Source organism: Acyrthosiphon pisum, chromosome A1 (assembly GCF_005508785.2).
Source record: "Acyrthosiphon pisum isolate AL4f chromosome A1, pea_aphid_22Mar2018_4r6ur, whole genome shotgun sequence".
NCBI classification, from domain to species: domain Eukaryota; kingdom Metazoa; phylum Arthropoda; class Insecta; order Hemiptera; family Aphididae; genus Acyrthosiphon; species Acyrthosiphon pisum.
In genome coordinates, this window is record NC_042494.1 from 41729244 (window position 1) to 41744866 (window position 15623).

At 26.9% G+C, this 15623-nt stretch overlaps 2 non-coding genes across 2 annotated transcripts; both read left to right on the forward strand.

Annotated features, from left to right (window-relative positions):
• The first annotated feature begins 9708 nt into the window (after positions 1-9708).
• TRNAV-AAC lies at positions 9709-9781 on the forward strand. Its single transcript has one exon. It is a non-coding gene; the product is annotated as a tRNA-Val (tRNA).
• Positions 9782-11719: 1938 nt separating this feature from the next.
• On the forward strand, positions 11720-11792 carry TRNAV-AAC. The gene has a single exon. It is a non-coding gene; the product is annotated as a tRNA-Val (tRNA).
• The last annotated feature ends 3831 nt before the right edge of the window (positions 11793-15623 follow it).

The following is a 15623-nucleotide window of genomic DNA, read 5'->3' on the forward strand; positions in this document are numbered from 1 at the left end:
CATAGGTATAATAATCAGAATTACGCATCCGTTACAATATAATATTTATTCGGATGCAAATATTAAGATACCTTCCCATCGTTTTATCGACGAATATTTGTTGTTGATTAATCTAAATAGAACGCGTGTTTACGAGTATATTATGAGCGGTGCCAAAGACGGAGGCGTATTCAAACTATTCTTTGGAGATGATTAAAAATATTATTATGTTCTGCATACTGTGAACACTGCACAGACTAAACGAGCAACAGCGTACGAATTAAACAAACGGTACAAACGAGCGAAACGCATATTAAAGATACTATCCAAAAGACCGGGTGCGAAATCGTCAATCGATGTGAATGAGTCTTATTAGAGCAACGAACACTGTTAATGTTACTTGTTTACTGAAATACTACAGTAATATTCCAATGAACAATCGTAATTACTGCAAGAGCAATAATAACAAAGCGTGAGGCCAAATATTGCGAGCAGAAAATAATAATACTCGATATTAATTTTCATAATATATTTTATGATCCAAAGCATTTGTAGTACGCCGTATTGAATATTTATTCGTTCTTTATTTTATGACATAATTAGTTTATACTTCGTTTTTAATTAGAACTACCGATATTACTCGAAAACAATAAGTTTACTATATTATCTTTAATATTTATCTAAATAATGTTTATCTTTTTAAATAATAATTTTTCAGTGATGATAGTTAGATGGGCCGCATACGTATATATTAATGTAAAGACATCACGTCATTAGAACGTTAAAAACTTTCCGAAATATTACAAATGTATGAATAACGATAGGTACAACAATTAAAACACATCATGTTTAAAACCCGATGAGCTGCGTACGTGGTTATTGTAGTATCTATATAAGTATTAAACGTTTTTCGTGTTCAGTATCAATATGGGTTTTTTTTTAGTGCAGTCTGATAGATTTATAATTATTTTGAAAACCATTATTTAGGTGGAAGACAAAGCCATAAAATATATATGTAAGACAATTCACCATTGCCCTACACATATATTTTATGGACAGGTTCCGTTTGCTGAGAGCGAAGAGCGAAAAGAAAGATAAAAATAGTATAAATACGAAGATAATAAAAATTGTTAGCGTTTATAATATTTTATAATATATAGGTACCTTAACCTAGGTGGATATAAATCCACCTTGGCCTATACCAAAGTGTAAAAAAAATGTGATACAAAACATTATAAAAAGTAAGAACAATATTATATTCCTCGCAATATGAATAATTAAAACAATTTCACGCACGGGAAGAATTATCGCTAAAAATAGAGTCTGATAATATTTTTCAAAACTATTATAATAGTTATAAACCTAACCTATAGGTACGATTATTGATCAATATTTCTTTATTCGCATGTTTATACTTAATTATTTATTTTAATTATATATTGACATATTGTAATGTAAATGTGTACTAATGCATTTTAATAATGTAACAAAACGTTATTTTTTTAACAAAAACATTATAAAAATAAATACAGTTTATTGATGAAACTATTATTTCCTTTGAGTTACTTCTATGAGGTCAACAATAATAACTTAAAACCTGTAAGAAACTCTTAACGACAAGACCATAAATATAGGTAATATGAAATAATAATCGATTTAACACCATAACAAATAACCATAGAAATAGACATGCATTTATCATAAACATTACAATTAGTTATTGATACGGCAAAGTTATTATTAATCGCCTAGTTACCTATCCTACTACGGTATCCGTTTACAAAACCGGACAGAAGCGTTAAATGTCTAAATAATAATTATAATATTATAATGTAGGTACCTACACATAATATGTTATGTTAATTATGTATTTATGTGGTGAACTTGGGTCGATGAACGGTGAACCCACCGTCCATAGTATGGATCGAATGTAAATATTTTAACAAATTATATCATCGAATATTATAAGTGGATACGTGTTCGCTATACCTGCTATGATGTATTGTTAAAGTTAAATAAATACTAAACAAATCATGGTTATGATAATATCTACGTAAAAGATATATTGTTGATTGGAGAAGACATATTTGACATATATTTGTACTGCTACTAATGCTCATATCAATAAAGTTAAATTAAAAACAACATACACAGGAGCAAAGTAATGAACATCTAAAAATTGTATTGAACAATAATGTAAAATTGTAATAAATTAACATAATAGTGGAAATTATGATACGGCTATGATTGCGTTTTATGAATAACAACTATTGTTAAATTATTGGGAATAATATACATAATATTATTATTATGTTTTCGTAGATAGGATAATATTATATTTAGGTACCTAAAATAAATATAAACTAATATACTAATTGTACAATCTGTAAATTGCTATTATATAATTAGTTAAAATATTTTAAAATTTAAAATTAATAATTTGCTATAAAAGTATTAAGTAAGTACTTACATCGTTTTAGTTATACCCCAAAATTTGAGTTAAATATTGATTATTTTGTTATGCACTACAGTGATTTCAAAAGTTGAACTTTAAGCTTTATGATGAAAGCCAAAAATCGTATTGTTTCGTGCACATAACCAATTAATAAGATATATAACAATATGATATTTTGTGTTTATAAACTTTATATTTTAAGACTTTAAAAAAATAAATTGTTCAGTTTTAATTAAATATTTGACAAATGAAACACCTATAATGCAAGGATAATGTAATTTGTAAGCATAGATGGGTCAGATAATTACAATATAAATTTTGGATTTTATACCGAAACATCAAGGGAACACTTATAATATGGTACTGTGCTGCTGGCGTAATGTATGTGAAAATAAATCTCATTTACATAATGCGATCAGAATAATACTCAGTTCCGACAGCTGTAGTTGGTAACATTTTATTTAATGTTTAGAAAATACATTTTAAAAATAATAACAACAAATAAATAAATTATTGGGAGCCTGAAATATAGTGTAATAGTAGAAGAAAACTATTATTTGTATAGTAATTATTTTTAATTTAAAACAACAGATTCGATTACAAATTACATTGCAAGTTAAATTTGCATTTATTATATTGCTCATCGCTCATGTAGGAAATAATCCCTACATAAAGGACTTGAATTTTCGTTGGTAGAAATTAGAGTCATTTAAAATACATGAACATTATTACTTTTGAGAACATAGTGTTTTTAATATTAGTGAACGTAATTTTTTATCGTATTATATTAAAAATGGATAGTACTTAAACCATTTTAATCTGTTTTAATAATATTTTGATTAAAAAAATAAAAAATTAATACCTAGCAAAGCAGTCGGTTAAATTAAATTCTAGTTTATACTTAATACAAATAACACCAACACATAAATTGAATAATTTATGTTACATACTGACATTTTAAGTTTGAAAATAATGGATACAAAAACTACTTCATATCATATGTATATTGACAACAATTTCATTCGTTAAAAACATTTAAATTATTATTTTTTTTGCTTAACTTTAGGAAAAAAATTATTTAATGTATATTATTATTTAACACAGATGGGGTGTGACATGGCGTTATTGCAACAATTCGAAATGTTAAGATTTCTTTTTCTAATGCTATTATAGGAAAAAATAATTTGATCTCTTTACATTTCATAATGAAAATCGTTTTATTTTTTATTTTTCAATATATGTATATTGTATATTACATAGAAATGTAGGTAATATTGTATGTGAATATATCCTTCTTTCAAGTTTAATAATTCCGTTTTATTAGATTCCAGTTTTATTTTTACCAGGCAATTAGGAAACTAATTAAAATTGCATAAACAAAATTATAATGAATGTTTAATATTCAACTTTTTTTTAAAAGACATTTGACAAGGTTGCGGTATATTATAAGTTACCTGTTACCATATTAAAACAAAAATACATTTTTAACATCATAGAAAATAAATTTAAATTTACAATATAATATATATTATATGATAAATCGAATTCACGAATTTTTACTATAGTTTGATATATATTATTAAAATGAAATTTACATTAATTTACGAAGATGCTACGCCGTAATAATTATGATTGACATTTTTGTACAAAATACAACCTTATTTAGTTTTTAATAGTTGTTACATGAAACGTAAATCAACATTTTAATTTATTCTAAAATTGTATAATAATACTATACGTCTGTACATGGATACATTTAATATAATATTATAATAATATATAGGTACATATTAGTTGCGGGGCTGCGCCGTAGATAATAGTAAATAATTTGACTAATGAAACATACGTTTTCTATACGTTACATTTATATAACTTTAATCACATAGCTTAAACGTTTCAAAATCAAAGTTATTATCATATTGTAGTAAAAATCCATCTAGAAGATTAAAATGTATAAGCTATGCCGTCCACGCGAGTTTACGTTTAGTTTACAAGCCATACAACATATTTTATTATAATTAATAAATATAATATTTTATTTTGTATTAAATAAATTATATTTACAGTAGACAGTAGTTCATGTACCTATGTATGTATGTATGTACGTATGTACAAAATAGGAACAATAATGAGTGATTGTAAAAAATTTGAAATTATTTATTTTATTACTATAAAATGTTAATTATAAAATTAGATTTAACGGTATAGGAACCTATCGAGTTGAACGCGGGTAAACATTGATGAGCAAATAATTTACAATTCATGAGTTTTTAAGTGATAGGTAGTGATAATACCTGCAATGGTGAAAACATTATTATAGAGTGCTTATACTCTTATTATACGAGATAAAGTTTAATACGTGCGTTCATGCCTAATATACTAAAATTACACTAAAAATTAACACGTATACGTATTTTGTATGTATAAGGAGTCTTAAAAACTATAAGTGTATAAATCGTATTTTTAAGTGCAAAACGCAATTTTTATTTTTTTATTAGGTATATAGCTTAGAACTTTTGAATAATGTACTAGCAAGTAATTATTTGTATTTTAATACTTTCTTAAAAAAATATTTGAACACACCATCATCACTTTTTTCAAAGACCGAAGTATCGGTTTTCAAATAATTAATATACTATCATAAAAAAGAACATCCTGCCTGTTATCTAATAAGTAAGGTATCTAATATAATAATATGGAATATTTACGTGAGATTCAGGGACGAATAGATGATCCATCGGATATGGTTAAATATTTTTTATCTGTAGTGATAATGTGGTAATGGTAAGAATTCATTTTTCGCTTGTAAGATTGTTTAATATTTTGACATAATAATTTTGAAAAAAAAAATTCCTTTGTATTCATGAAACTATGTTGGCAACGTGGAATATCATTCATCTATAATAACTGCTACGACATGGTGTGTAGAATGAACAATTGAAAGTTCACATACAAATATAATATTATATTGTCAGTTATATATTTAACCCATATTTTTACTGTTCTTACATTCTAAGACCGATAATTAATATAAAAATACAATTACTATATATTATTAATTATTATCAATTATGATTCATTTATAGTTTACATTGTTATAAAATATGAGTTGCTACCTTCTATATAATATCAAAATACACATTTTCCAAACAATTTTGTGTTTCATTAAATATGACAATAAAAGAAAATTATTAACGGTTGAACAACTTTAACAAATCATACATAACAAATACACACCTCCATACTATTTATTTTAATATTTAATATTATTGTATCACCGTGCATTGTGTATGCAACTATTATGTATACAATTTGGGTTAAAAAAGTAAAATAGGTAGTATTAATTATATAATTTTTTTTCTATATTATAAGTGGCTCGGTTTTAATATTTTTTTTTAGTAAATATCATATTAATATAGCACTATACCTTTGCAACGCTTTTTTTCTCGGTTATAGACTATAGTAGCCTCTTAGTGTTAATAAGACAATTCGCGATACTACGTTGCACAACTGTTAAGAATAATTTTGAACCCAAGCCACGATAAATTGTGTTTTGGATACCACAGTTTGCCATCAAAATTGATTTCGGTGTTCGGCTGTGAAGTGGTTTTTGTGTACGATATTTGCAAACCATCCCACACATTCATCACATACTGCAATAGAGTAGGTACCTATAGTCACTTGACAGATGAACATGTACTTATCAGTTATCTGAATGTGAAATATTTGCGTTAATAAACTTTAAAACAAATTTAATAATTCAACGTGACGGTTTCAGTTATCAGATATCATCAAAAGCGTCAAAGCGATTAAGTACAACTTCAGTCTAAAAAATAATACCCACTCTGGTCAAACGCGCGTAATAGTATGTGGAATGTGGATGACAGCTATCGCCATTGTGACACATCATATCCGAATATTTTATACTTTAACCGACATACGCTAACTCAGGTCATAATTTACCGGTCACTGCGGTCAGTATTCGTGCTAAATTAGCTTCTTCGGATTAACAGTGTTAACATGTTATATATTATTATGAATTATGATACAAAATAATATTTGTAATTGTTTTAACACTGAATACCTATACGGATCGATTCGAAAAACATTAACATTTATAATGCAATTTTATTTTTCAAAAATGTAGTAACTCTACAAATTATTTTATTTGATAAACTGTTTTTATATCGTTCTTATTTTTGATTATAAAACCATTGTTGATTGAAAACTAAAAAATAATGATAATAAAATAAAGTTAAAACATAAACGTTAACGTCTTATAAATAGTAGTTCAAATTGTACTGATAATAACCATAACAACTCATGGTTGTTAAAAAACGGTGTCAAAGGTTAAAAAAAAGTCACCATTTATATGCTTAAGTCTAACCTAATTTATTATTTAGACCCAAAATACCTAATATGGAATCCCTTCTCACGTGGGATAATAATTTAGACCCCAAGTCAGATGTACCATCTCTAGAATGAGACGAACCCCTACTTGGCCTACTTCACGTATAAATAAAAACTATATTATATTGTTCACTCTATAGCTACATATATAACATGAACATTATTGTAATAATATACTATATTATTTTAAATTTAAATAATATTTTTTTTTTCTTATTAATTTTTAAAGGCATCAACTGCAAGGTTATTAGTCTGCGTTAAATTTTTAAATTACATAAATTACTTATTGCTATTATATTTGTACATTTTAAATAAGATGACGCAGTTCAGTTTCATTCATGAATTTGATAATTTTCTTGGACGTCTCGGGAGTGGGTGAAAGTATCTCGTATAGAGTTTCCGGTATAGTTCCTGTTGGATGCGCATTTCGTTGAACTGGCGACATTCGAGGAGAATGAGCTTGACCGTAATTATTATTGTTCCGCAACCAATACATGAGGGAGGATCTTCTTTGGCCATAAGGTCATACGTGTGTCATACGGGTGTGGCCTATTCGTAGGCGGGCAAGAATAACCTCGTCCCTTCTGGACATCACGTATGGTTTGGGCCATGGTAATATTGTTTGCTTTATTTCTCTGAGCTTGTCATTATTGCAATTAGTCCAGAAGATTTGCCATTCATCAATATAATCGAATTTAATAAAATTTCGAAAATCATGGTTTGATGTGTGAGGACATATTTCTTAAATAATATTATAATACGATTTACGTTTGTTATAAAAGTTGGACTACGCTGTTATAACTAAATAACGCAGTGCATCTCTGTATACTTAGATTTGTGCAAGTGAACAAATGTATAGTATGTAAAAATAAACATCGAAGCTTTAGTTTCCGTTAATAAAATGGAATATTATATAAAATTTAACAATAATTTATGTTTTAGGAAATGACTGTGTGAAATAAAACGTCAATATGAAAAAAATAGTTAGAACAGTAAGAACAGTGAGTTGACGTGAGAGTGATTTTTAAACACAACCATAGTATATTTAACTACTTCTGGGCCAATTACACAGACATCAAATAGCTGAAGTACAACTGTCAATCGCTGTACTTCAAACATAATAGGCTGCGTCACTACTCACTTGACATAGCCAATGTTGAAATTTAATTTTTTGGAGATTCGAACTATGTAGATGAGATAATACGTTTGATATTTATTTTTTTTTATATTCAAATGTAATTTAATTTAATATGCGGAATCAATAAATAAAATTTCGTAAAAAATATTGGATAAAAAAAGTTGGCATAAAAAGTATTAATAATTAGCTATGTGCGTAGGCAAGTTAGTATATAAGTGCCGTTCAAAATTACTATAATGAGATCAGAAGATTTTTTTTTTTATTGTATTTAATTAACGTACCTATATCCCTACTTGTAGAATAATATTATAATACGCATAATCATGAACATCCTACTGATAAGGACTTGCACGAATCACGAATGTCTGCAGTATTTAGCATGTTATCAAGTTATACGCGAGTCATATAATATTTGGTGCATACGATATAATATTTTATTAAATAATATTATACCTAAGGTAGTGCTTTTATACATTTATCAACTTTTTAAAAATAATAGCGATATAACACGAGTGAATATATTTTATCACTCGGCGATAATATAATGTAGGTGCCTATATAGGTAGGTACGTGAAATACAATACAATGCGTAAAATGTTTCGTTTTAAATAGAAAAAAACGCACTTAAACGCTGGAAGGGGTGAGGATATTGCTGCAATATAATCAAAAAAAAAAACAAGAATATTAAGGATTTGAAACAATGGTGTAGCAGCCTGCAACAGTTTATTCTCGTTTTTTCAAATGAATTACTCGATTAGTTGACTTAGGGGATAAATTCGCAAAAATATATTACCATTATACTTATAATTTATATTGATATAGATCATAGGGTATTCGTTGTTTTAGGTACATATTTTGTATAGGGTTTTGATATCTGATAGGTACCTGCAATCACATAGATTATTATTATAGATAGATTTGAATGATTTGATTACTAATACATAAGCGTAAATCCATTAAAATTTCAGAGGGAGCTAACATTATTAACATCAATGAGTGTAGGGGAGAGGGGCTTCGATCTTACGTAGGTAACTAAAAAAGGAGGCTTGGCGGTTTTTTGGGTGGACTAAGCTCCCGTAAGCCCCCTCAATATCCGCCTATGCACTAATAGGTACTATTATTTATAATAAAAATACTCAAAAACTGTTTTTTATGTCAACTTTTAATTATTACTGAATGAGATTTAAAAATAACTTTTCAGAAGTCTGTAGTACAAATCTTTGAAAAAAAACTTAAGCCCATTAAATTTAATTAAATTGTCAGTATCTGAGCTGAATCTCTTCAAAACTTTTTGAATCATTAGGTACCTATCCTGTCGACTGTGTATGATGTTTTAATTATTACATAATATATTAAAACGATAATTATCTTTTTACATTATATGAAATTAAATATCATGTTAAATTAGAAAATATCCTTATAATTAATATATAATATAATTTTTTTTTCAACAAACTGTAGATCTTAACTCTTAAGCAATTTACCAAGTAATATTATATTTTTAATGAACATAGAATAACACCAAGATAAAAAAAAAACCATTTTGTCAGATGAAATACAATTTACAATATATAAAATAACTCGATCTATTTATATCTTACAAATTATAGATACCTATATAATATAATATTATAACTATTATTCACTACTACTATAATAGTATGAACGTTTGTTACATTTTAATTGGAGATTTTAATTGGCTAAAAAATTGCATGAAAGAATCACAGTTTCCGTGGTGTAGCGGTTATCACATCTGCCTAACACGCAGAAGGTCCCCAGTTCGATCCTGGGCGGAAACAATCATCTTTTATATAATTTTTACACACATAAAGATCACGCAACACAATGTGGTTTTTATCTCATTTTTTTTTTTACTGAAACCATACATTGTAAGTACCTACTACATGCTCGAAAGAACAGACACATGAATAGGTTTAGAGAATTCAGAATTTATATAATACTTCTATTCCAAAACTTAAAAATGGGATGACGATGCTTACACAATCACTATTTATTTATTTATAATTTATACATTACAATAATAATATATGTACCTACATTAGACATGTCATTATACAATGTACCCACATAAATATTGATATGCCTACCAGCTACTTATGGAAGGCTTAAAACTAGGCATAATACAGGCCATTAGCCCCCCCCCCTCCTGTGAATTTTTTCCCGCTTTAAGCTCTGATTATTTGTATAGTTTTTGTATGCCCGTATAGATAGGTTCAGGTATTCTAGGTGCATATTATATCTAAATATCAGTGGCGTAACTAAGAGGGATCAGAGGGTGCGGTCGCACCCGGGCCCGTTCGTATAGGGGCCCAAAGAAATAAAAAAATTTACTCTGGACATAATTATTAAACAACTCGAACACCGTTTTAATGGTATGAACTAAGTAATAAAACGTTTTTTTCGATAATACCAATTAATATATTATGTTCAATGAATGAAAATGAACTTAAACATTTAACTACCTCTTTGGTAAAAAATTATGAAAATGATTTAACAATAGATTTGGTCAATCAAATTATTCAATTTAAACGTTCGTTTGAAAATCAAATTTCAAAATTAAATTCTGTACATGACTTAGCAAAATTTATAATTGTAGACAATTATTTAATAGCGGCAATTTTTCCAGATTTATGTACAGCTTGTTTTTTTTTTTTTGATAATACCAGTGACGGTGGCGAGCGCAGAAAGAAGTTTTTCTAAACTCAAAATAATTAAAAACTATCTTCGAAGTACGATATCTCAAATTCGTTTGTTAAGTTTGGCTATAATATTAATAGAAAAGAAAATTGCAAAAGAAATTAATACGTCAGATATTATTTCTACTTTGGCAAATAAGAAGTCCAGAAGAATGTTTTAAGTTTTGAGTTAATTGTTATTTGTTACAACTGCTATAACTGTTTACTAATTTTTTTTGTATGTATATAATATGAAACATTAAATTAATAATAAATATCCATTATTGATTAAATGTTTATAAAATGATAAAATGTGTATTTAATAAAATAATAGGCAAAAATATTAAAAAAATTTTTTTAGTAATTTTAGTAAGGTGAATACCACAGATCTTCTTAATATATATACCTGGACGATGGGGGCCCGTTGAAAATTTTGCTCCCGGGCCCATATTTTGAAGTTACGCCACTGCTAAATATTTTAGTCATTAGGATCAGATAACTATATCATTTATAATTACAAAAAACACATTTTTTTACTGGGTAGGTACACTATAGCCACAAACTGTAAAAAATAAAATAATAACACAATGCCTGACCATCTTGGTACCTTTACATTCTTGGCTATTTAAAAAATATAATATTGGCCTGTGAGAGCAATTAAAGATAATTACGAGGAGAGTAATTTAATATTATTATATGATTTTACGTATCTTTTAGGTACCTATATAGGTACCTGGTACCTCTATTATTTAAAGTTCAATCACATTGAGTACCTACCTATTCAGAAATACAAAATAATATACAATTCTATCATATTATGGGAAACAATAGTTTTTTGCACTATAGGTATTAGTATTAATTATAGAGAATAATAATATTTCTTAAAACATATGTCATCATATGTTATAAATTAAAATCAATGGTATTAGGCTTTAGCCATTACGATATTATATTATATTTTAACATTACATAAAATTTGTTACTCTAGTTTTTAGCAATTGTTTGTATTAACACGAATAAATTCTACAAACATTGGTATATGTTTCCGTGGTGTAGCGGTTATCACATCTGCCTAACACGCAGAAGGTCCCCAGTTCGATCCTGGGCGGAAACATTAACTTTTTTGCGTTTTTTCTCCAAATATTTTCCACCGATTAAGTCGACCTATGTATTGTTTTATAGATTTTCTTACGTATTTTCTTCGTATTGTTTTATTATAATTTACTACTCACAAAGATATTATACCAATATAATATGTAACACACTAAGTCTAGTCAGTGACTAGAGGGTTTGTGTTTTATTCATTCAATTTATGCATAACATTTATGCATAAACAACAATATTGCTATTATAGCATTTTTGTTTTTGTTTTAAGAATAAAGAATCTATATAATTATAATATTTCACGACCTATTTAAAAGCGAATTTAGTAAATAGTATTTATTTTAATTTATTTCGTTGGTATGGCGGTGTTCATCGACCGACAACTTAATTCAGCTGGTTTTTAGAATTATTAATGACGTTACATAAGTTTCTACTCGGTCATACCACCAAAATATGTTATATAATAGGTACGCTATTTATCGTTTTTTACAGATTTTTTTATCACATTGTAATTTACAACAAATTTGTTGGTTAAAGTATGACTAGTATTTATGAGAATCCTTGTTTTAAATTGTCAATTAAACTTTTTATAATTTTTTCTCGTGTCGCACCGTGTGCCAAATCAAAAAAAGAAAGTAGGTAAGTAACCGCTCTGCTATAAACCAATAAACGTATTAACCTTGTATTAAATTTTGACGCTTTTTGGCCCAACAAATACAATTTTATTGGTATTTATAGATAAAAAAACTAAAAAAATTGATATTTGAAATTGTCCAAAAACAGCTAAAAACGAGTCAAAATGTCTTTCAAATTTTATATAAGTCTCAAATGTCTACCGTTATTCGTTTTTTAATTACAAGATATTAAGAAAATCGCTACATGAGAAATCGAGTGAATATTCAACGTTGTAAAAATTTGAACTTCAAACGCTCATAAAAATTAAATATGACTTTCTTCTAGACATTTTAAAATCTTAGATTTGAAAAGAAAAATTATTAGGAATTTCTAACTCAAAATAATCTACACATTTTCGTGATTTTTACGCTTTTAGTCAAACTTCTACTTTAAATGCTTTAAAAAAAAATAAAAATTGTGACTGGATTTTTTATATTTTTCTAATGTCATTGTAACAATATATTAAGAGCCTTGTATTACATTTTCAAGCTTTTTACCCAACGAATAAAATTTTATTGACATTATTAGAAAAAAAAACTAAAAAAAATGTAAACTGAAAAATATTTTGAAATCGAGTGTAGAAAATGATAGTATAAAACAACCAATGGAAATATCATTTATCGTTTATTTGTTGTAGAGTTACACCAAAAACCAAAAAACAAAAATCCCGTTTTTCCTTAATTTGTATTTTGTTTTTCCCGGCACTTATGAAAACTTTTAAATTTTGACCTTCAAAAAACACCAACTAGACTCATTTTCCCATCGAACAACATACTGTTGAAGAAAATCGTAGCAGTTTTACTGTTCCAGACGGTGGCGACAGACACAAAAAAAAAATACACATCAATATAAAATCAATACTTACATTGCAAAAAAATTTGCTTACAATAATATAATTTTAATATTTTTGGGTTTCATTAAGAACTATTTACCTTTACATCAATAAGTTTATGTAGAACTTAAAGCATTGCTCAGATTCCAAAACTACTTAGATGTTAACTTATTAACATTTAAACTTTTGATTGAACTATTTTAAAAGTCAAATTGAAAAATTAATTAAATCTAATAAACGTAAATAAATAAAAAATAAGATCATCAATTTTGTTTGATTCTATTATCTATTTATGTAATACGTAGAACAGTAGGTGAAGATAAATATATAAAATACAATATATAACCGTTTTCTTTCCGTGTAACTAAAAATTAATTAAAACTTTACAACCAAATAATTTTTTAAATACTGTGAAATATATTATTTTGTAGCAAGTATATTTATGTTAATTTAAATTGAATCCAAAATATAAAATCGGTAGGTACCTGCTCAGCAGTAGGTTTCAAGTATTAAGTTTATAAACATTATTTATAAAAAAATAAAAATGTTTTACTATTCAAAAAGGTACAAGCAATGTTCAGTTTCAATAAGGTCACGAATTGCTTAAAAACAATAATATCAATAAAAAAAAAACCTGTGTGATGCTCTAGATAATAAGCTGCTTACATTTACATTTTATTCTGTGTCAGTTCACTCTAATTTTAAAAATAATAGAGTCAAATGGATTATTGATGACGTTTGCAAGTTGCAAGTTTGTAAGATGGAGACAACACATGCGGGTGTAGCGTCCTCTAGCTACACCTAAATATGTGGTAATATACAAAAAATAAAATAAAACTAGTAATTTTAAATTCAATACTATAATCGCTTTATTCAGTATCTAAAACAATAAACTAATTTGTATTGCTAGAATACAAATTATACTTAAAATGTAAATGTATTTTGTTCACGATACATATAAATTCAATTTAAAAATAATGAGTATTCAACAGCGAAGAGATTAATCTATATGATAGATTCTATAGTATGGATTTTTTATTTTTTTTTCTCGTCTATCTATTTAGAATTAATATAATATGTAACAAATTTCAAACTATCTCCCTTGTCAAAATCCTAATTTTGTAAAACATGTACATAATATACAGATAACGAAGTCGAGAGGACTGAAATCCAGAATTTTAAGTTTTTTGAAAAATATAATGACATTTTGAATTTTTTTATTTTTTATTTTGAGACGTCAAAAATTTAGAATCATTATTCAAGTCACTCAATAATCTACCTTAGAAAATTTTAATACAACTATTAATAAACATAATAACTGAAATATTTTATAAAATAGAAATTACAATTATAAATAACATTAATAACATTTATATATCCTTATTGTAAATATGCTTCATAAAATGAAATGATCCATATTCTCACTATTCATTCACAAAATATCCCGATTAAAACTGAATTTTTTTTTATAGTTACCTACAACAATAGTAAACATATTTTTACCAACAATAAATGGAGTTTTTAATTTTTAAAAACAATGCGGTATTATAATATATATGTCTGCTTGATTTCAGATCGAACAAAGTTACATTTTCCACCCCAAAAAAGTGATAGCTTATAGGCTATAGCATATAAATAACAAACGAACTGCATAATTTTTCAACTAATGCATTAGTGACTCCATTTACGATTTACAATATATCACTTTGCCAACAATGTATTTAAAAATAATATGTAGGTACCTACATGGAAATTCAAATGATTCACTCGTCGCTGAGTGCACTTTGAAAATAATTCATAGTATAGGTAAATGGTTTTAAGAGCAGGCAGTGGATAAAAGTTATAATTAAATAAAAATTTCCTCGATTTTTCTATGTCATTTTTCGTGTCTCATAAGGGATCTGGTAAATTTTTTTAGAACTACAGATAATTTGTGCGGAACGTGCAAAAACGGAAAAGGTTATTTTTTTGTCCTTTGTGTAAAAGCATATCTTGGGTGTGTGACTATCTAAGCCAAATTAAATTAATAAGTTAACGATAAATAAGTAAATTTTTCTCAGGTACAACAATTCATGTCATAAAGTTTCCGTCGAAATATTGACCAAATTATGTAACCAAGTGATTCGGTAAACGCGAGAAAATCGTTTTATCTTCATCGTAATAGTGTTAATACATTGCTGTGGGATTCAGAAAAATTTAAATCTTTAAGAGGACGCCACACCCGCATTTGTTGTCTCCGTCTTACAAACGCGTAACACAGCAAATGTACGCTCAGCAGATCACGTTTTATGCCATTAGCTTTACAATTAGAGTGAATCGACCTATTATGAAACT